Here is a 20475-nt window from a genome sequence, read left to right as displayed (position 1 = left end):
TCAGTCAGAAGGCCAGAGCTGGATGCTGGGGGACAAAGGTTACGGGCTCACCACTTGGCTCATGATTCCCCGCCGCAAAACATAGACAGAAGGCGAGCGTCGCTATAATGTCTGCCATATAGCCACATGCGACATCATCGAGAAAACAATTGGAGTGCTAAAGCAACATTTCCGATACCTGGACCACTCTGGAGGCTCCCTGCTGTACTCCCCTCAGCAGGTCGGTGAATTCACTGTGGTGTGCTGCATGCTACACAACTTAGCCATCGTGAGGGGACAGGATTTTCCACTGGGGATTGCAGAACCACCTGAGGAGAGACGGGGGGAGGAGGAGGAGGACAAGGAACCCATGCCACCACTACCACCCCCAGGAGGTCACAGGAGGAGGCCTCGTGGACCTTACGTCAGCAGCTGATATGGCACGTTTCATCATATATCTCACCATGTTGACTATTTCCCCGTGTAATTCTGCGAGTGGGACACTGCAAAAGTTTGGTTTAGTTGAAAAAATAATTTGAAATGTATTAAACATTTGCACACTTGTACTTAACTTTAATAAAATCTTTTGGTATTATATTAAACTTTTAAATTAACTTCACTTAAATAACAATAATGCAAACAATCAACAACAACAAAAGAAGAACAAAAGAACAGCAAAACAACAACAGCAGCAAACAAACTTCAGCTGTAGCCATCTCTCCCCCCACCCCCCTTATTCAAACACCGCTGCACCGCCCGCCTTTCTTGCCCTTGCCCTTGCCCTTGCCATTAGCCTTGCCCGTTACCGCAGGTTTAGCCCTACTCCCGGTGAGCCCAAGGTTGTTATTAGTTTGTCGGGTACGGCGCTCCGCTAGTTGAGGGACAGATGCAGGAGACGCAATGGAAGCCCTTGAAAACCTCTGGCTGCAGAAGGCCCGGCTTCGGACACTTCAGCCTGTGGCTCAACCTGCATGCTGACTGTTGAGGTTGGTCTGGGGATTGGAGTGGCATCAGTCAAGACCATCAATTGCCGCTGGGCAATGAGAGCCTTGGTGTTTTCCCGAGTTGTAGCGACTATCTCAGACATGCCCTCCCTAATGTCAGCAGGTAGTACTGCTATGCCTCTCGATATGCCCTCCCTGATGTCATAAGAACATAAGAAATAGGAGCAGGAGTAGGCCATACTGCCTCTCGAGTCTGCTCCATCATTTAACATGATCATGGTTGATCCAATCATGGTCTCAGGTCCACTTCCCTGCCCGCTCCCCATAACCCCTTATGTCAGCAGATAGTACTGCTATGGCTCCCGACATGCCCTCCCTAATTTCACCAGACAGTGCTTGCCGAGATCCCACTCATGGCCTCAATGAGTGATTTGGTGAGCTGGACACTCTCCCCAGTCATTCCTATCAGTTCTACCACCTCCCATGGAGCCTGCATCTCAGAAGAGCACTCTTCACGTCTCCACCTCCGTACAGACGGGCTTGCTGCTGCCCTGGGTGTGGGTTCCTGCAACCCACTGGGACCCGGGACCTCAGATGGTGAATAACCGACATATGTCTCCTCCTGCGTAGGGCAGGCTAAAACCCTTTCTACCTCCGTGCCGTTGACATCCTCCAAATTCAACATCATCGTCTGATCATGCTTCCCCACCCCCCCACCCAAATTGAAGCATCGTCCTTCTCCTGTGGAGGTTATGCAGGATGGCTGAGTTCGGTGTATCGAGCGGGCGGGGTCTTCTCCATTATTGGATGTATCTGAAACATCTGCAAAATCTAACAGAACAGATGACTGGTTAGCAGCAAGGGAGGGGACAGGGTGACATGAGTAGGCTCAAATAGCGCACAACGAATGATAGTACATTGCTTAAACCGAAGTTTAGCCAACGGAGAGTAAATCGCATAAACTGAAGCGTAGCCCACACAGTACTTAACATTGAGGCAATCCAGACCATGGATTGTGCAGGACTTACCCTCTCTCTGGAACCTGGGCTCAGCATCCGCACATGTGATTGATCTTGGCAATGCACCAATCAGTCCTGCAATCCGCCTTTTCAAGGCTGTGATTGGGAGCAGGCTTGCCGGACTCCCACCAGTTTTCCTGTACTGTCGCCGGTTCTCGGACAACTTTCTCTGCAAAGGTGGCAATAGACATTTTTAAGAGTGTGGCCATCTGCTGTCATGGCACACACAGATAGTCATCAAAGCACTTATACTATACTGTGTGCATTTAATTAAGTGATCTGCATAGTGTTCCTTTACTTGCATGTTGTTCATCATGAAAACATTGAAGTGTAGTGCATAAAAAAAGCAATCTTTATAATGTGTGACGACCAGAAACCTAGTGATACCAAGATGTGTCACATTTACAATTCAAGTAATTGGAGTGCATAAACAAAAATATAACTTACTCTAACTGTCCCACAAAGGAGTTGAGGAGAAATGTTTTCACCCAGTGGGTGGTGGGGATCTGAAACTCACTGCTTGAAGGGGCGGTAGAGATAGAAGCCCTCACCTCATTTAAAAAGTACTTTGATATGCACCTGAAGTGCCGTAACCTACAGGGCAAAGGACCAAAAGCTGGGGAGTAGGATTAGAGTCGATAGTTCTTTTTCAGCGAGAATAGACATAATGAGCCAAATGACCTCCTCTGTGCCATAAAAAAATTCTATAATAGGATTAGACTTTCCCGAAAGCCCCTCACTGCCCAATTGCCGCCCAGAAACACCGCTAAGGTTCTGCAATTAATGCTGCCAAAAATTTCCATAATAAAGGTAAAAAATACTGCCCAGCAAGAACATGGATCTTGCACCAAGATTCTCGGCGGTTTCTCGGCAGTTAAAGGCGAAAGTAGGGAAAACTGGCTGTTCTTACCGGAATGGACGGTAAGTATTTAAAATTTAGTCCGAGGCTACAGTTGGGCCTAGGGATGGGATAAAACTCAAAAAGTATTTTTTAACTTAAACAAAAAATAAAAAGTTATTAAATGTTCTCAAGACACTTTTTAACGTAATCACCATTTTAGAATTTTCAAAATGTCACGTTTGGGATCACTAGCCACTAGATGGCGTCACTGTTGGAGGCCATTGGGCTGCATGCACGTGTGTGCAGCCCAAGTATAAAAGGCCAGCCATTTTGTATATTAGTCACTTTGGGCCTTAATAAAGCAAAGCCAAGGTTAAACCTCCTGGAGTTAAACAGTACTCAGTCTAACAGTTATTGCATACACAACATTTGGCGACACGGCAACAAGAACCTTTGCATGCAAAAATGAGCACAATTGGATTGTTGGAGCGATTTGTGGAAGGAGAAGATTGGGCAGACTTTGTGAGCCATTTGACCCAGTTCCTCGTGGCCAACAAAATGGAGGAGGTCGGCGACACAGATCGGCGCCGGGCGGTGTACCTCACGGTTTGCGGTCCAAAAGTATATGGTCTGATAAAGAATCTACCCCTGCCTGTGAGTCCAACAGAAAAGACATATGAAGAATTGTATACGCTGGTACAGGACCACCTTAAGCCAGACGAAGGCATCATCATCTCAAGATACAGATTTTATACACATGTTCGCTCAGAGGGCCAGAATGCGGCGGAATTCGTTGCCGACCGTGTAAGTTCGGAGCTGTGTTGGCAGACATGCTGTTGGACTTCTTTGTAATCGGCATCAATCATGAGGTGATCCTGAGTAAACTACAGGCGGTGGAGACGTTGGACATGAACAGGGCCATCACGATTGCTCAGTTATGCATGATGACGGATAGAAGTCTAAAGCAGATATCAGTGAAAAATCAAAACTTAGCAAGTACTGTAAATATGATTGATTCGGCATTTGGCAGAGCGGCACATGGCAGGGCCTACCCAACTGCGTAAGCGAAACCTGTGGCTGCCCAAAGTCCACCAGCGGGAATGCATCCGATTTCTCCGTGTTGGCATTGTGGGGGAAATCACCGGCACCAGCAGTACAGATTTAAGCAATATAGTTGCAAAGGCTATCTGAGAGGGTAGCATCTCCAGCACAAGTGTCCGCAGATGAGCAAGCGTGCCGCGTCACACCATGTGATGAAGGAGGATGAAGGTCAGACTAGCGCAGATCCGGATACGCAATCTGAGATACCAGAAGAGGAAGTGTATGGACTGTACTCATTCCTAACTAAGAGCAAACTGATAATGATCAACATGAAATTTAATGGGGTGCCGGTATCAATGGAACTGGATACAGGGGCGAGTCAATCGATAATGAGCCAGAGGGCATTCGACAAGCTGTGGGATACTAAGGCTGTAAGGCCCACGCTGAGTCCAGTCAATGCCAAGTTGCGCATGTACACCAAAGAACTCATAATGGTGATTGTCAGTGCCACAATTAAAGTGTCGTATGACGGTGCGGTTCACGAGTTACCGCTATGGATTGTCCCAGGCAAAGGCCTAATGCTGTTCGGCAGGAACTGGTTTGAAAAAATCAGATGCGACTGGAATGACATCAAGGCATTGTCTTCGGAGGAAGCTATATGTACCCAAGTACTGAGCAAGTTCCCCTCGATGTTCGAACCAGGCATCGGCAACTTCACGGGAGCCAAGGTGCAGATCCACGTGGACTCGGATGCAAGACCCGTCCGTTATAAAGCTCGGGCAGTTCCGCATATGATGAGGGAGAAGGTCAAAATCGAACCGGACAGACTCCAGTTTGAAGGGATCATATCACCGGTTGAATTTAATGAATGGGCCAGCCCCATTGTTCCTGTGCTGAAAAGTGATGGCAGAGTCAGAATCTGTGAAGACTACAAGGCTACAATCAACCGGGTTTCGAAACAGGATCGGTACCCGTTACTGAAGGCTGATGACTTGTTTGCAACGCTAGCCGGGGGGAAGTTGTTCACCAAACTGGACTTGAAGCGGCCTACCTGACATAGGAGCTGGTCGAGACTTTAAAGAGACTTATGTGCATTAACACGCATAAAGGACTGTTTATTTATCACGGGTACCCTTTTGGAATTCGCTCGGCTGCAGCAATATTTCAGAGAAACAGGGAGAGTCTTCTGAAGTCCGTTTCCAGAACCGTCGTGTTCCAAGATGACATCCTGATCACAGGTCCTGACTCTGAGGAACATCTGAACAATCTGGAAGAGGTTCTACATCGTCTGGACAAAGTGGGACTCAGACTGAAACGCTCGAAGTGCGTCTTCATGGCACCAGAGGTCGAATTCCTGGGGAGGAAAATTGCTGCTGACAGCATCCCACGGACACGAAAACCAAGGCCATCAAGAATGCACCAAGCCGCAGAATGTGACGGAGCTGCATTCGTTCCTAGGTCTACTCAACTACTTTGGTAACTTCCTACTAAATTGAGCACCTTATTAGAACCACTGCACATGGCATTGATGATGAGATCCAACATCGCCTCCAGTGCGCCAGTGCAGCCTGAGGAAAAGAATGTTTGAAGATCAGTCCCTCAAAACTGTCACCAAGCTCATGGTCTACATGGCTGTAGTAATACCCACCCTCCTGTATGACTCAGAGACGTGGACCATGTACAGTAGACACCTGAAGTCGCTGGAGAAATACCACCAGCGATGTCTCCGCAAGATCCTGCAAATCCCCTGGGAGGACAGACGTACAAACATTAGTGTCCTCGTCCAGGCTAACATCCCCAGCATTGAAGCACTGACCACACTTGATCAGCTCCGCTGGGCAGGCCACATAGTTCGCATGCCAGACACGAGACTCCCAAAGCAAGCGCTCTACTCGGAACTCGTTCATGGCAAATGAGCCAAAGGCGGGCAGAGGAAATATTACAAGGACACCCTCAAAGCCTCCCTGATAAAGTGCGACATCCCAATTGACACCTGGGAGTCCTTGGCCATAGACCGCTCTAAGTGGAGGAATTGCATTCGGGAGGCTGCTGAGCTCCTCGAGTATCGTCACCGGGAGCATGCAGAAATCAAGCACAGGCAGCGGAAGGAGCGTGCGGCAAACCAGGCTCCCTGACCACCCTTTCCCTCAACGACTATCTGTCCCACCTGTGACAGAAACTGTTGTTCTCGTATTGGACTGTACAGCCACCTAAGAACTCATGCTAAGAGTGGAAGCAAGTCTTCCTCAATCCCGAGGGATGATGATGATGATGATAATGATACTGTGGGGCAATCATGTTGTTATGCCCAAAAAAGGGAGAGAAAAATTTGTACGTGAGCTACATAGCACACATTCCAGCATTGTAATGATGAAAGCCATCGCCAGGTCTCATGTATGGTGGCTGGGAATTGATTCTGAGCTGGAATCATGTGTGCATCAGTGTAACACTTGCATGCAGCTCAGCAAAGCACCAGCGGAATCACCGCTGAGTCTGTGGTTGTGTCCGTCGAAACCATGGTCCAGGATCCACATGGACTTTGCAGGTCCCTTTCTGGGGAAGATGTTTTTAGTTGTGGTGGATGCATACTCGAAGTGGATAGAGTGTATAATCATGTCATCCAGCACATCCACAGCTAACATTGAGAATCTCAGTGTCATGTTCGCGACACATGGTCTGCCTGACATCGTTGTTAGCGACAACGGATCATGCTTCACCAGTCAGGGGTTTCAAGAGTTCAAGAAACTCAATGGTAACAAACATGTAAGGTCATCACTATTCAAACCTGCATCCAATGGGCAAGCAGAACATGCTGTCCAAATCATAAAGTAGAGTATGAAGCAAGTAACCCAAGGGTCACTGCAGACCTGCCTGTTATGCATACTGCTTAGTTATAGGACAAGACCACACATGCTTACCGGGATCTCGCCTGCTGAAGTAATTATGAAGAGAGGTCTTAAGTCCAAGTTATCTCTTGTACACCCTGACTTGAATAATCATGTTGAATACAGAAGATAAAGTCAGCAAGGGTATCACAATCGCGCAGCTGTGTCACGCGATATTTCTGTAAATGATCCTGTATATGTTCTGAATTATGGTCAGGGTCCCAAGTGTATCGCTGGTACTTTCATGGCCAAGGAGGGCAACAGAGTATTTATTGTCAAGCTCAAAAATGGGCAAACATGCAGGGCACATATGGATCAGACAAAGCTGCGGCACACAGACGAACTGGAACAGTCGGAGGAAGAGACAATCGACGACCAATCAACCTATCCCCAGTCATCAGAGGACTCAGTGGTCATCAGTGAATCGGGACTTTCAATTACTGACATGTTCAATGAAAATGGACTTTCAATCCCTGACATGGCCATTGCCATTCCCACCAGGTCAGCCACCCAGCTACCAGTCACAACAGACTCTGAAACCTCACCCAAGGCTGGAGTTGAACTGAGACGGTCAACCTGGGAGCATAAAACACTGGACCGTCTCAATTTGTAAAAGACTGTGTTAGTATTGTCATATATGTACTTTTGAGTTTCACTAGCCACTAGATGGCGTCATTGTTGGAGGCCATTGGGTTGCATGCACATGTGTGCAGCCCAAGTATAAAAGGCCAGCCATTTTGTATATTAGTCACTTTGGGCCTTAATAAAGCAGAGCCAAGGTTATATCTCTTGGAGTTAAACAGTACTCAGTCTAACAGTTATTGCATACAATACAAAAAGTAATTATAAAAAAACCTTTAACTTACCTTTCTTTGCAAGGTACTCGCCTACCGCCCTGTTTCCAGCAACTTTTCATGTGCTGTTTCCATGGCAGTGTGTATGGGTCCTCCGTTGAGGCAAAACTTAGATCCTGGCGGTTTTCTCGGCGATGCACGCAGATGCATGTGGGCGGTTTCCTCCCCGGCGGCATTTTCAAAATGTGGGTGGAAGTCCTTAAAAAATAAAAGGAAACTTTCGCCTGGTGGTTTTTCATCAAAAAACAGCTGTACCACTGAGAAAACCGCTGATAATGAAGGCGAAAGTCGAGCCCTATGATTCTATAAAATGTTAGAAAAGCGAGAGAGAGGAAACTAGAGCAGAATGAATCAAAGATAAAGTCAAATGAAAATAAATAGTTTCTGAAATGACAGGGGTTGAGGATGACTTTACCAAGAACAGAATTTAAAAAAAATAATTTGTACATAGAAAAATTTAGCAGCAATGACTGTGAGAAAAAAGGAAAAAACTGGCCCATTTTAGTTTACTTTATAAATTATTCAAAAAGTTTCACTCTTAGATGAAAAAATAATGTTGAGTCGCAAAGTTTACCATATATTTATACTGTGAATATTTCTTAATAAAGAGTATTGTACATTTGAGGTCACTGTGAAAATCTTCAAAGTACCAAATTACAGACACCGACCTCCTCACTTTGGCAACAACGTTTAAAGTATGCTGGTAAGATTATTGCAAGAGCTGGGAGAAAGGCATAATACTCAAGACAGGCTAATGGGACTCAAGGTAGACAAGTCCCCTGGTCCTGATGAAATGCATCCCAGGGTATTAAAAGAGATGGCAGAAGTTATAGCAGATGCATTCGTTATAATCTACCAAAATTCTCTGGACTCTGGGGAGGTACCAGCGGATTGGAAAGCAGCTAATGTAACGCCTCTGTTTAAAAAAGGGGGCAGACAAAAGACAGGTAACTATAGGCTGGTTAGTTTAACATCTGTAGTGGGGAAAATGCTTGAAACTATTAAGGAAGAAATAGCGGGACATCTAGATAGGAATAGTGCAATCAAGCAGACGCAGCATGAATTCATGAAGGGGAAATCATGTTTAACTAATTTACTGGAATTCTTTGAGGATATAATGAGCATGGTGGATAGAAGTGTACCGATGGATGTGGTGTATTTAGATTTTCAAAAGGCATTCGATAAGGTGCCACACAAAAGTTTACTGCAGAAGATAAAGATACGCAGGGTCAGTGGAAATGTATTAGCATGGATAGAAAATTGACTGGCTAACAGAAAGCAGAGAGTCGGGATAAATGGGTCCTTTTCGGGTTGAAAATCGGTGGTTAGTGGTGTGCCACAGGGATCGGTGCTGGGACCACAACTGTTTACAATATACATAGATGACCTGGAAGAGGGAACAGAGTGTAGTGTAACAAAATTTGCAGATGACACAAAGATTAGTGGGAAAGCGGTGTAGAGGACACAGAGAGGCTGCAAAGAGATTTATATAGGTTAAGCGAATAGGCTAAGGTTTGGCAGATGGAATACAATGTCGGAAAGTGTGAGGTCATCCACCTTTGGAAAAAAAACAGAAAAAGGGAATATTATTTGAATGGGGAGAAATTACAACATGCTGCGGTGCAGAGGGACCTGGGGGTCCTTGTGCATGAATCCCAAAAAGTTAGTTTGCAGGTGCAGCAGGGAATCAGGAAGGCGAATGGAATGTTTGCCTTCATTGCGAGAGGGATGGAGTACAAAAGCAGGGAGGTCCTTCTGCAACTGTATAGGGTATTGGTGAGGCCACACCTGGAGTACTGCGTGCAGTTTTGGTCACCTTACTTAAGGAAGGATATACTAGCTTTGGAGGGGGTACAGAGACGATTCACTCGGCTGATTCCAGAGATGAGGGGGTTACCTTATGATGATAGATTGAGTAGACTGGGTCTTTACTCGTTGGAGTTCAGAAAGATGAGGGGTGATCTTATAGAAACATTTAAAATAATGAAAGGGATAGACAAGATAGAGGCAGAGAGGTTATTTCCACTGGTCGGGGAGACTAGAACTAGGGGGCACAGCCTCAAAATACGGGGGAGCCAATTGAAAACCGAGTTGAGAAGGAATTTCTTCTCCCAGAGGGTTGTGAATCTGTGGAATTCTCTGCCCAAGGAAGCAGTTGAGGCTAGCTCATTGAATGTATTCAAGTCACAGATAGATAGATTTTTAACCAATAAGGGAATTAAGGGTTACGGGGAGCGGGCGGGTAACTGGAGCTGAGTCCACGGCTAGATCAGCCATAATCTTGTTGAATGGCGGAGCAGGCTCGAGGGGCTAGATGGCCTACTCCTGTTCCTAATTCTTATGTTCTTATGTTCTTATGTAAGAAAACTTGGCCTTTCTCATTACAGCCAACAACATCAATGCATTAGAAAGAATTACAAGGTGTTTTGGCAATTCTGTGCTTCCAATGGGGAGCCATACATGCAGGGAGCAATGTTTGGAGTTAGCTAGGGCTACTGGAGCATGAAATCATCCAATATATACACACAAAGATCAAATACTAAAGCCCTGTTTGGCAGATGATGCAGCCATCACTATCAGATCTGCTTTATTTCTAAAAGACTGGTGTCATAAAATGATGGTTAATCTGCAGAGGCAAGTATATAGATTGTTATCTATATACTAATGATTTTTGCATATATTCAGATGAGAGTTATCCTTCAGATCATGCTTAACCTTTTCTCGTTTGATACTATAGATGTGCAAGATCAGCTCAGGGATATGACTCTATTTGCATTTGCCGCCTGTGGGGAAAGAGCATAGCTATAAGAATAATTCCCAGCTTAAATAACCTTAGTTACTAAAATAGGCTTAAAAAGCTGAATCTATTCACTTTAGAGATGCATAAATTTTGGAGCGATTTGATAGAGGTATATAAAATAATTAAAGATCTAAGTTGCATTTATCAATAGCAGAAAGCTTGGATAAGGTTAGGAACCATGCATATAAGTTACACAAGTGTTCGGGTAGATTAGATGTTGGGCAATAAGTGGTGACTCTCTACATACCTTCAGAAAGAGATCTGGATCAGAGATCACACATCTTTTAACAGATAAGTGAAGTACCAGATAATACAAGCTTGGTTAGTGTGGTCTCTTGGACTAGTTTTGAGCATCTAAGGTGGTTACTAGAGGAATTTTCCAGATTTGTTTTCCCTAATTGGCCTTGGGTTTTTAATCTTGTTTTTTTACCTCTCTTAGGAGATTACACGGCTACTATTGAGTAAAGGGTGTCTAATCATAATACTTCAGTTATCCTGACAGTGTGGGGAAGGCTTGATGGACCAGATGGTCTTTTTCTACCCGTCATTTTCATATGTACTGCTGGATTTTCTCCCGCTCACAATATGCCAAGAATAAGAATAGAAACTTGGAAAACTTAGGACAAATTTTTATGCCGCATTAATCCGCCATCTCAACTGGTGCACTATTTGAAATTTTGAAGTTTGTTCAACTAATTGTGTAGATACCATAATTGTTATTAATTTTGTTCTGTTTGGCACAAATGCAATTAGTGTTATGTCTTCCACCATTGCTATTTTAGCATTGTTTTAGATTGCACTTTGGTGAGGGCAATTATGACTCTTCCAACTTCCACCCAAAAATAGTGAGCCTGAGTGCTTCCAGTCATTGTATGGAAATGAGACTCTCAATTAATCTTTCCAATCTCTAACATGGAATGAATAAATTGATACCTATTGGTGCCATTCTATAAGACTTATGATATATTTTGTCGAGGGTTTGAAGTGAATAACATGGATGTATGCAGGATATTGGCTTCTACTACAACTCTAAATAGGTTTCTGCAAGTTGGAGAATTGCTTTGAATTGAAGTCTCTTTTTCAAAGATTTTACCCCCTGAAGCAGTACAGGCAATAACAACAACAACTTCAGGGGGACAAGTATCAGGCAGCCGGCAGCTACCGGTTGAAAATTAATGGGGAGGTGGCCAAGTGCTGAAAAAAAATGACCTTTTCATTGCCACTTCTGATGCAGTTTCTTTGCAGTGTCGTGGCCACAATCGATCAGCCCGGCCCTCTGCTTGAATTTTACCCCCCATACTCTTTCCCCACTGAACACATAGCATGTGAATGATACTCTCTTTATGTACTCAATGTGCCTTGTTTTCTTAAATTAACCACTCATTATTTTCTACCCTTAATTGTAATTACTTCTGTATTGTTATACATTTCCCCTTTTTTATTCTTTTTACGGAGTGATTATTTGCAACAGTTATTTTCTGTCTTTCTGCGCATGCGCGCCCTGAACTCCGCCCCTTTGCGGCATGTACGTTCGATTCGTTCCGCATGCGCAGTGCGATATATGAGGAAGTGCGCCTAAACCTTCTTTTTCTTAGGCAGTCCCTTGGAGTTGAGGATGAATTGCTTCCATACTAACATGAGTTCTAAGCTGGCTGATGAGTCCAATCCAGGATCTACAGACTCTGTCACAGGTGGGGCAGGTGGTGGTTGAAGGGACGTGTGGGTGGGGTGCTTGGTTTGTCGTCCACTCCTTCCGCAGTTTGTACTTGACTTCTGTGTGCTCCCGGCGAAGAGACTCAGGGGTAGAAATTGCCCTCCACCTGAAAAGAGGTGCACCCTCCGTTTTTTTAAGTTTCTCATTGATATTCGGCACTTTGAATTTTTTGGGCTCGGGGTGGAAGTGCCTTTGCAGCGGATCTGCCGCACCGACCAGTCATCAGGGCATCGCTGGTAACATAAGCACGATGTAACGTGCTGCATCACGCTGATGCGTCACAACGTCTCACCCCTTCAGTTAAGGGGGAGAGCCACTGCAAGCTCTGCATATTTTTAAGTTAGGTCCACTGGGTCACCAGGGAGGGTTTCAGCTGAACCAGCGGCCTGGCACCCAAGAGGAGGTACAAGGCTGCTTGTTGGTAGTCCAGCCGAACCATAGGGCAACAAAAAAAATAAATAACATGGCGTACACAGCAGTGCGCCCTCCCCTTTAAGGGCGGCCGAACCACCATACTACAGAGAGTGCACCAACGCAAAAAGCTGTCGGTTGCACCATTTGGTGGCGGTGCCGCTGCCACGGGGCAATATCGGGAAAGTGGCCATTTCCCGAGGGGGTCCCCACCAGTCGGTAAGGGGTCAGTGCGTGCACGCCGCGGTGGGAAAGCGGGTGGAGCAGTCCCGGGCACCGTTCCATACCTCACAAAGGCCAATTTACAAAACGGAGGCCCCTCCGCGGAGAGTCGGCAGCCATTCTGCGTCACCCTGTGACTGCTGTTTTCAGGCAGCCAGAGGTCTTATCGGCAGGAGCAATTTTGGCCTCTCAAAGTGTTCGGCGCCTTCCATAAGAACATAAGAACATAAGAATTAGGAACAGGAGTAGGCCATCTAGCCCCTCGAGCCTGCTCGCCATTCAACAAGATCATGGCTGATCTGGCCGTGGACTCAGCTCCACTTACCCGCCCGCTCCCCATAACCCTTAATTCCCTTATTGGTTAAAAATCTGTGATTTGAATACATTCAATGAGCTAGCCTCAACTGCTTCCTTGGGCAGAGAATTCCACAGATTCACAACCCTCTGGGAGAAGAAATTCCTTCTCAACTCGGTTTTAAATTGACTCCCCTGTATTTTGAGACTGTGCCCCTTAGTTCAAGTCTCCCCGACCAGTGGAAACAACCTCTCTGCCTCTATCTTGTCTATCCCTTTCATTATTTTAAATGTTTCTATAAGATCACCCCTCATCCTTCTGAACTCCAGCGAGTAAAGACCCAGTCTATTCAATCGATCATCATAAGGTAGCCCCCTCATCTCCGGAATCAGCCTAGTGAATCGTCTCTGTACCCCCTCCAAAGCTAGTACATTCTTCCTTAAGTAAGGTGACCAAAACTGCACGCAGTACTCCAGGTGCGGCCTCACCAATACCCTGTACAGTTGCAGAAGGACCTCCCTGCTTTTGTACTCCATCCCTCTCGCAATGAAGGCCAACATTCCATTCGCCTCCCAAATGCTTCTCCACTTTAAGCGGTCATGGGCCAGAGATTCCCAAGAATTGGTGGGGTTTATACATTTTTTCAAGAAGGCTTTAAGGCTATTTTCTCTGTCCTCCTGGGGCTCTCTTGCCATAACAGAGCTCGGAATAGAGTGCCTGTTTCGGGAGTCTTGTATCAGGCATACGGACTATGTGGCCTGCGCATCGGAGCTGATTGAGCGTGGTCAATGCTTCGATGCTGGAGATGTTGGCCTGAGAGAGAACACTGATGTTGGTGCTCCTATCCTACCAATGGATTTGCAGAATTTTGCGGAGCCAGTGTTGGTGGTATTCCTCCAGTATTTTGAGGTGCCTACTGTACATTGTCCATGTCTGTGAAGCATAAAGGAGGGCAGAAATCTGTAGACCATGAGCTTGGTGCCGGGTTTGAGTTCTTGTTCTTCAAACACGCTTTTCCTCAGGCGGCCGAAGACTGAAGGCAATGTTGGGTTTCGTCGTCGACGTCTGCCCTCACTGACTAGGGGCTCCCAAGGTATGGAACGTGGTCCATACTGTCCAAAGTCTTGTCTTGTCATGGATCTTGATTGTCATTGAATATGCAGATGACGCTTGCGTTTGCGCACACTCAGAAGCCAAACTCTAACCCTTGTTGACACCTTCACTGAAGCTTTCGAGAGTCTGGGTCTGATGTTAAACATCCGTAAGACAAAAGTTCTCGACCAACCTGGTCCTGCCTCACAGGCTGAGCCACCATCATTACTGCTGGAGCTGCTTCTCCGGCTTTTGGGTTATCTCCGGGATTTTTGCCTAAAATATCGCTGTGATTATCAACAGCAACAATTTTGTGGCTCGCTGTCGGAGAGAAAAATTGGAGGTAGAGAAAAAGAGAGAGATAGACTGGGGAGAGAGCGACCATAGAGAGAGAGAGAAAGAGACTGCAGGGAGAGCAAGAGAGAGAGACTGGGGGAGATCGAGAAAGAGACTGGGGAGAGAGAGAGATTGGAGTGAGAGAGAGAGAGAGAGAGAGACTGGGGAGAGATTGGGGAGAAAGAGGGAAATTGGGGAGAGAAAAACTGGGGGAGAGAGCGAGAAACTGGGGGAGAGAGAACGAGAAACTGGGGGGGTGAAGAGAGGGGACAAGATGAAGGGATTGGAAGGGAGAGAGAGAGAGAGAGAGGGAACGGGAACTCAGGGAAGACGGATCACGTTCTTCTAACCCCACCCCTTTTACACCCGCACCACGTTCTCCCTCTAATTCCCCCGACACCTGGCTGATTTCTCAGAAACCTCGGCGACAAGTGACATCATTGGAGTGGATGAAATCCAGAAGTCATGACACTGTCACTATTCACTTCATACCCAATAAACCTGTTAACAACTTCTGACCCATACACAATGCCTCATCTATGCCGAGGCGGTGGCAGCGGGGCAGGCGGGGGAGCAGGGGGGTGGGGGTGTGCGAGGGTGGCAGGGGTTAGGTCAGAAACTTGGACTGCGACAGGGCAGGAACTTGGGCTGGGGGATGGGGCAGGAACTTGGGCTGGGGTTGTCAGGATCTTGGGCTGGGATGGGGCAGGAATTTGGGCTTGGAATGGGGCAAGAACTTGGGCTGGGATGGGGCAGGAACTTGGGCTGGGAAGGGGCAGGAACTTGGGTTAGGAATGGGGCAAGAACTTGGGCTGGGGCAGGAACTTGGGCTGGAATGGGGCAAGAACTCGGGCTGGGACTGGGATGGAGCAGGAACTTGGGCTGGGATGGGGCAGGAACTTGGGCTAGGAATGGGGCAAGAACTTGGGCTGGGGCTGGGATGGGGCAGGAACTTGGGCTGGGATGGGGCAGGAACTTGGGCTAGGAATGGGGCAAGAACTCGATCTGGGACTGGGATGGGCAGGAACTTGGGCTGGGATGGGGCAGGAACTTGGGCTGGGATGGGGCAGGAACTTGGGCTAGGAATGGGGCAAGAACTCGATCTGGGACTGGGATGGGCAGGAACTTTGGCTGGGATGGGGCAGGAACTTGGGCTAGGAATGGGGCAAGAACTCGGGCTGGGACTGGGATGGGGCAGGAACTTGGGCTGGGGTGGCAGGAACTTGTGCTGGGGTGGCAGGAACTGGGGCAGGAACCCGGCTGGGGGACCTGGCAGGAAATCAGGCTGGGATGGGGCAGGAACTCGGACTTGGATGGGGCAGGAACTTGGGCTAAGTTGGAGCAGGAACTTGGGCGGGTTGGGGCGGGGGGAGTTCTTAACCTGTGAGTGAGCTCTCTCCTGTCTGGAGTCGGCAGTCAGAATGGCTCGAATTACACTTTGCAAAGTCACTGATTATGTAGGCAGGGCGCTTCTAATTACACATTCCAAAGAAACTACTGGGTGTGTCTTATCCTCCAAGGAGACCAATCAGCAATCGGGTCATATGATCAAGGGGACCTAATTAGAGCATTTTTCTGTTGCAAATAGACGCATCCTCCTTTTTAATACTCGATCATTTTGCCTTATTTCGTCGAGAATAAATGCTCGAAAGTCCAAGTTCTCTCATTTTTTAATGGGACTGATACCACTACAAACTGCCATCCAAGTACTCCAGCTGACCTCGCAGAACAGAGTCTTGCAGATAATTAGGCACAAAACTCTTTAATCATTTTTGAAATATTATGATCAGGGATTTTCTATCCTCTGAGTGAGGTGTTAATCAGTTTTAATTATTATGTATCTTATCTTCAGTAATGATAGATCACTATTAATTAAAATTTGTGATTGTTTAATTAAGTTAGTCACAGCAATATAAAACCATTACTGTAATGTTGCGAGGCATGTAATAAAACAAATTAATTTTTCATATGTAAATTAATCCGTTCTTTATAATACAATGTTTGGAGTTTTCAATGCAATATCAGAAACGGTGGTGGGCCAGTTCGACCTCTAGCCCAGTTGTACTGCACATGAGGGAGAAAGGAATGGAATATTCTGCTTCTATTCTGATAGGGTTAGATGAAGAGTGATGGGAAGAGGTTCATGTGGAGCAAAAACACTGGTATGGATCATGTGGGCCAAATGCTCTGTTTCTGTACTATACATTCTATGTAATAATTTAAGTTTTTTTTAAGTAAAAATACCAACAATTTTTCATGCAATTATCAACTTCTTTTGAGTTACAACAGGCCTCACACTGGTGGGTTTCCATTTACCCTGTCCACCCAGATAGTATTTGTAGGTGCAGAACACTGATAAGCAAGCCACTTTAACATGTTGGAGTAGATTTTGCCTTTTGTGCGATAGTGTAATATGGGAATCAACAGCCCGTTTTACATCTTTCCTAATTTTCATTTCCATTGGAGTCACTTCAGAACAGTCAGAATTTTTTTGCTCATGTTCACAATACCCATGTCTTATACACACATCCAGTGTAATTACTATTCCACTTTGATAGACTGAAAAACAAAGCGGGGACTATGCAGAGATGAAGGAAACTATGGCCTATATGCTGCGAGCTATTAAATTAGAGTTTAGGCCCATCTTTGGGCACAAAATGGCTGACATGCTCACATGGCATGCCAGAAACTGGAGGCCCAAGCCTTACACAAAATTGGACCTTAGGCTACATTTCAGCGAGATGCAGATGCCTGTCACGCCTCCAGATAGAGTTTTCCAGGTGGAAGCTCACTAATTTGGGCCAGCTACCTCACAGACAGCAATCCTCAGATAGATTGCCGTAGTGTGGGGTGGAGGTTGGGAGTTGGGGGAGCATGGGACGGTGGCCAGTAAGGACCGGCAGGACTGCTGTGGAACCAGGAGGAACACTCCTGCACCACTTGGCTCCATATGAAGACTTAAAAAAATATATAATGTCTGGTTGTTACCAGCCATTGGTTAGGCCACAGTAAAGGCTGAAAAACTTGAGCAAAGTAGCCTGCTCTGCTCAGCACCACCCATTGTCTGGAAAGGTTCCTTAAATAGGACCCTCATTAACATATGCAAGGTGACAACTGTCTGTTTGACACAGAAGTCTGGGACCTTTGAATATTGTCTGGGACCAATATGGCATTGCATATCTTGCAGGTGCCTTTACAGCGCAGGACATAGCCCCACAAAATTGATCCTTTTTGCCCTTGTTTCCTTCACAGAAAACAGACCAAGGACCAATTTTTCCCCCATTATCTTTCAGGCGAAGGTAATCTGCACAGCCCCCAAATTGTTTAAAGTATAAATTCCAAAATCAGTACCATCGGGAATTGAGGGAGAAACAGCCATCGCATGTTTTGCTTGGTTTACCTGAGATCAATTCTAAAAGTGTTTAACAGAAACAGAAACAAAAAAAACCAAACATTTATATAGTGCCTTTAATGTAGCAAAATGTCACAAAGCGCTTAATTGGAGCGTTATCAATAAAATCACTTTTGACACTGAGCCACAGAAGGACAGATGGTCAGAAGTTTGGTCCAAGAGATAGGTACTTCAATCAAAAATGGCTCACAGAATTATTTAACACTGCGCACACTAGGGATTAGGGCAGGCAGATTTTAAACGGTAGGGTCAAATATTTCCATTCTAGCCAGAAATCAACATGACCATATGAGAAATACAAGGGTAAATTCCATGAATACTCACTTGCTGAAGTGAAGCCAAGGTTGAAGGAGATTGTAACCCCCAACTCACATTCCCTGCTGGGAGTACAGAATTTGCCATTTTAATTGGAGTTTGGAGGGAAACTTTCTGCAACATTCTCTGGATCAACGCCGTCACCAACCTTGCCTGACTTTATTTTGAACTGCAATGGGAATCTACACGGATAGTAATCACTTTTTTAGATCATAACCTTGCTCTTTATCATATGGAGGCTTTCATTCTTTTGTTGTTTCATTGGCCATTAGTACTTCACATATCAACATTCTTGACCTCATCATCCCCTTTCACCTCAAGTCATGTTCCCATTGTTTCCTCCATCATTAAAGCTACCTCCAAGAAGCTTTTATGCTAAACAAACTGCAAGAATAGTATTCTGCTCTCTTAAAGAATTGTTCTTATAGGACAAACAAAATGTCAGTATTCTGAGGAATTTGAAAGGAAACATTCAAAAGAAAACTAATAGATCACCACAACTTGAATTTCTACAAAACACGTTTGTAAGTGCTTGTCAGCACTTCTTAGAGACATGGAAAGACAGACAAAATAAAAGTAATCTGAAAGTACACAAGTAACTCAAGTTTTTCGAAAATTGCTTTTTGTATTATGTCAAGTGAAAAAGTTCAGAGAAAGTAATTCAACTTCATGTTATGGGTTACAAAATTAGGACTGGTGAAATAGCTGAACTAACAGTTCAAAATAATTATAATTCTTACAGCTAGACAAAGATAGAAACATAGAAACATAGAAAATAGGTGCAGGAGTAGGCCATTCGGCCCTTCTAGCCTGCACCGCCATTCAATGAGTTCATGGCTGAACATTCAACTTCAGTACCCCATTCCTGCTTTCTCGCCATACCCCTTGATCCCCCTAGTAGTAAGGACCTCATCTAACTCCTTTTTGAATATATTTAGTGAATTGGCCTCAACAACTTTCTGTGGTAGAGAATTCCACAGGTTCACCACTCTCTGGGTGAAGAAGTTCCTCCGCATCTCGGTCCTAAATGGCTTACCCCTTATCCTTAGACTGTGACCTCTGGTTCTGGACTTCCCCAACATTGGGAACATTCTTCCTGCATCTAACCTGTCTAACCCCGTCAGAATTTTAAATGTTTCTATGAGGTCCCCTCTCATTCTTCTGAACTCCAGTGAATACAAGCCCAGTTGATCCAGTCTTTCTTGATAGGTCAGTCCCGCCATCCCGGGAATCAGTCTGGTGAACCTTCGCTGCACTCCCTCAATAGCAAGAATATCCTTCCTCAGGTTAGGAGACCAAAACTGTACACAATACTCCAGGTGTGGCCTCACCAATGCCCTGTACAACTGTAGCAACACCTCCCTGCCCCTGTACTCAAATCCCCTTGCTATGAAGGCCAACATGCCATTTGCTTTCTTAACCGCCTGCTGCACCTGCATGCCAACCTTCAATGACTGATGTACCATGACACCCAGGTCTCTTTGCACCTCCCCTTTTCCTAATCTGTCACCATTCAGATAATAATCTGTCTCTCTGTTTTTACCACCAAAGTGGATAACCTCACATTTATCCACATTATACTTCATCTGCCATGCATTTGCCCACTCACCTAACCTATCCAAGTCGCTCTGCAGCCTCACAGCATCCTCCTCGCAGCTCACACTGCCACCCAACTTAGTGTCATCCGCAAATTTGGAGATACTACATTTAATCCCCTCATCTAAATCATTAATGTACAGTGTAAACAGCTGGGGCCCCAGCACAGAACCTTGCGGTACCCCACTAGTCACTGCCTGCCATTCTGAAAAGTACCCATTTACTCCTACTCTTTGCTTCCTGTCTGACAACCAGTTCTCAATCCATGTCAGTACACTACCCCCAATCCCATGTGCTCTAACTTTGCACATCAATCTCTTGTGTGAGACCTTGTCGAACGCCTTCTGAAAGTCCAAATATACCACATCAACTGGTTCTCCCTTATCCACTCTACTGGAAACATCCTCAAAAAATTCCAGAAGATTTGTCAAGCATGATTTCCCTTTCACAAATCCATGCTGACTTGGACCTATCATGTCACCTCTTTCTAAATGCACTGCTATGACATCCTTAATAATTGATTCCATCATTTTACCCACTACCGATGTCAGGCTGACCGGTCTATAATTCCCTGTTTTCTCTCTCCCTCCTTTTTTAAAAAGTGGGGTTACATTGGCTACCCTCCACTCCATAGGAACTGATCCAGAGTCAATGGAATGTTGGAAAATGACTGTCACGCATCCACTATTTCCAAGGCCACCTCCTTAAGTACTCTGGGA

At 45.7% G+C, this 20475-nt stretch overlaps 1 long non-coding RNA gene across 1 annotated transcript in view; it reads right to left on the bottom strand.

The window, feature by feature from the left end:
* Window positions 1-1623: 1623 nt before the first annotated feature.
* Window positions 1624-20475, bottom strand: part of LOC139226537 (uncharacterized) — an 82127-nt gene continuing 63275 nt past the window's right edge. Inside the window, exons 2-4 of the long non-coding RNA XR_011587288.1 lie at window positions 7576-7761; window positions 1952-2111; window positions 1624-1754 (exon numbers count right to left, since the gene is read on the bottom strand). This is a non-coding gene — a long non-coding RNA (uncharacterized lncRNA). The remainder of the gene's footprint in view (window positions 1755-1951; window positions 2112-7575; window positions 7762-20475) is intronic.

The sequence above is a fragment of the Pristiophorus japonicus genome, chromosome 1, assembly GCF_044704955.1.
Source record: "Pristiophorus japonicus isolate sPriJap1 chromosome 1, sPriJap1.hap1, whole genome shotgun sequence".
Lineage (NCBI taxonomy): Eukaryota > Metazoa > Chordata > Chondrichthyes > Pristiophoridae > Pristiophorus > Pristiophorus japonicus.
The sequence above is the reverse complement of the archived record's forward strand: the minus strand, read 5'-3'. Positions and strand labels throughout refer to the sequence as shown.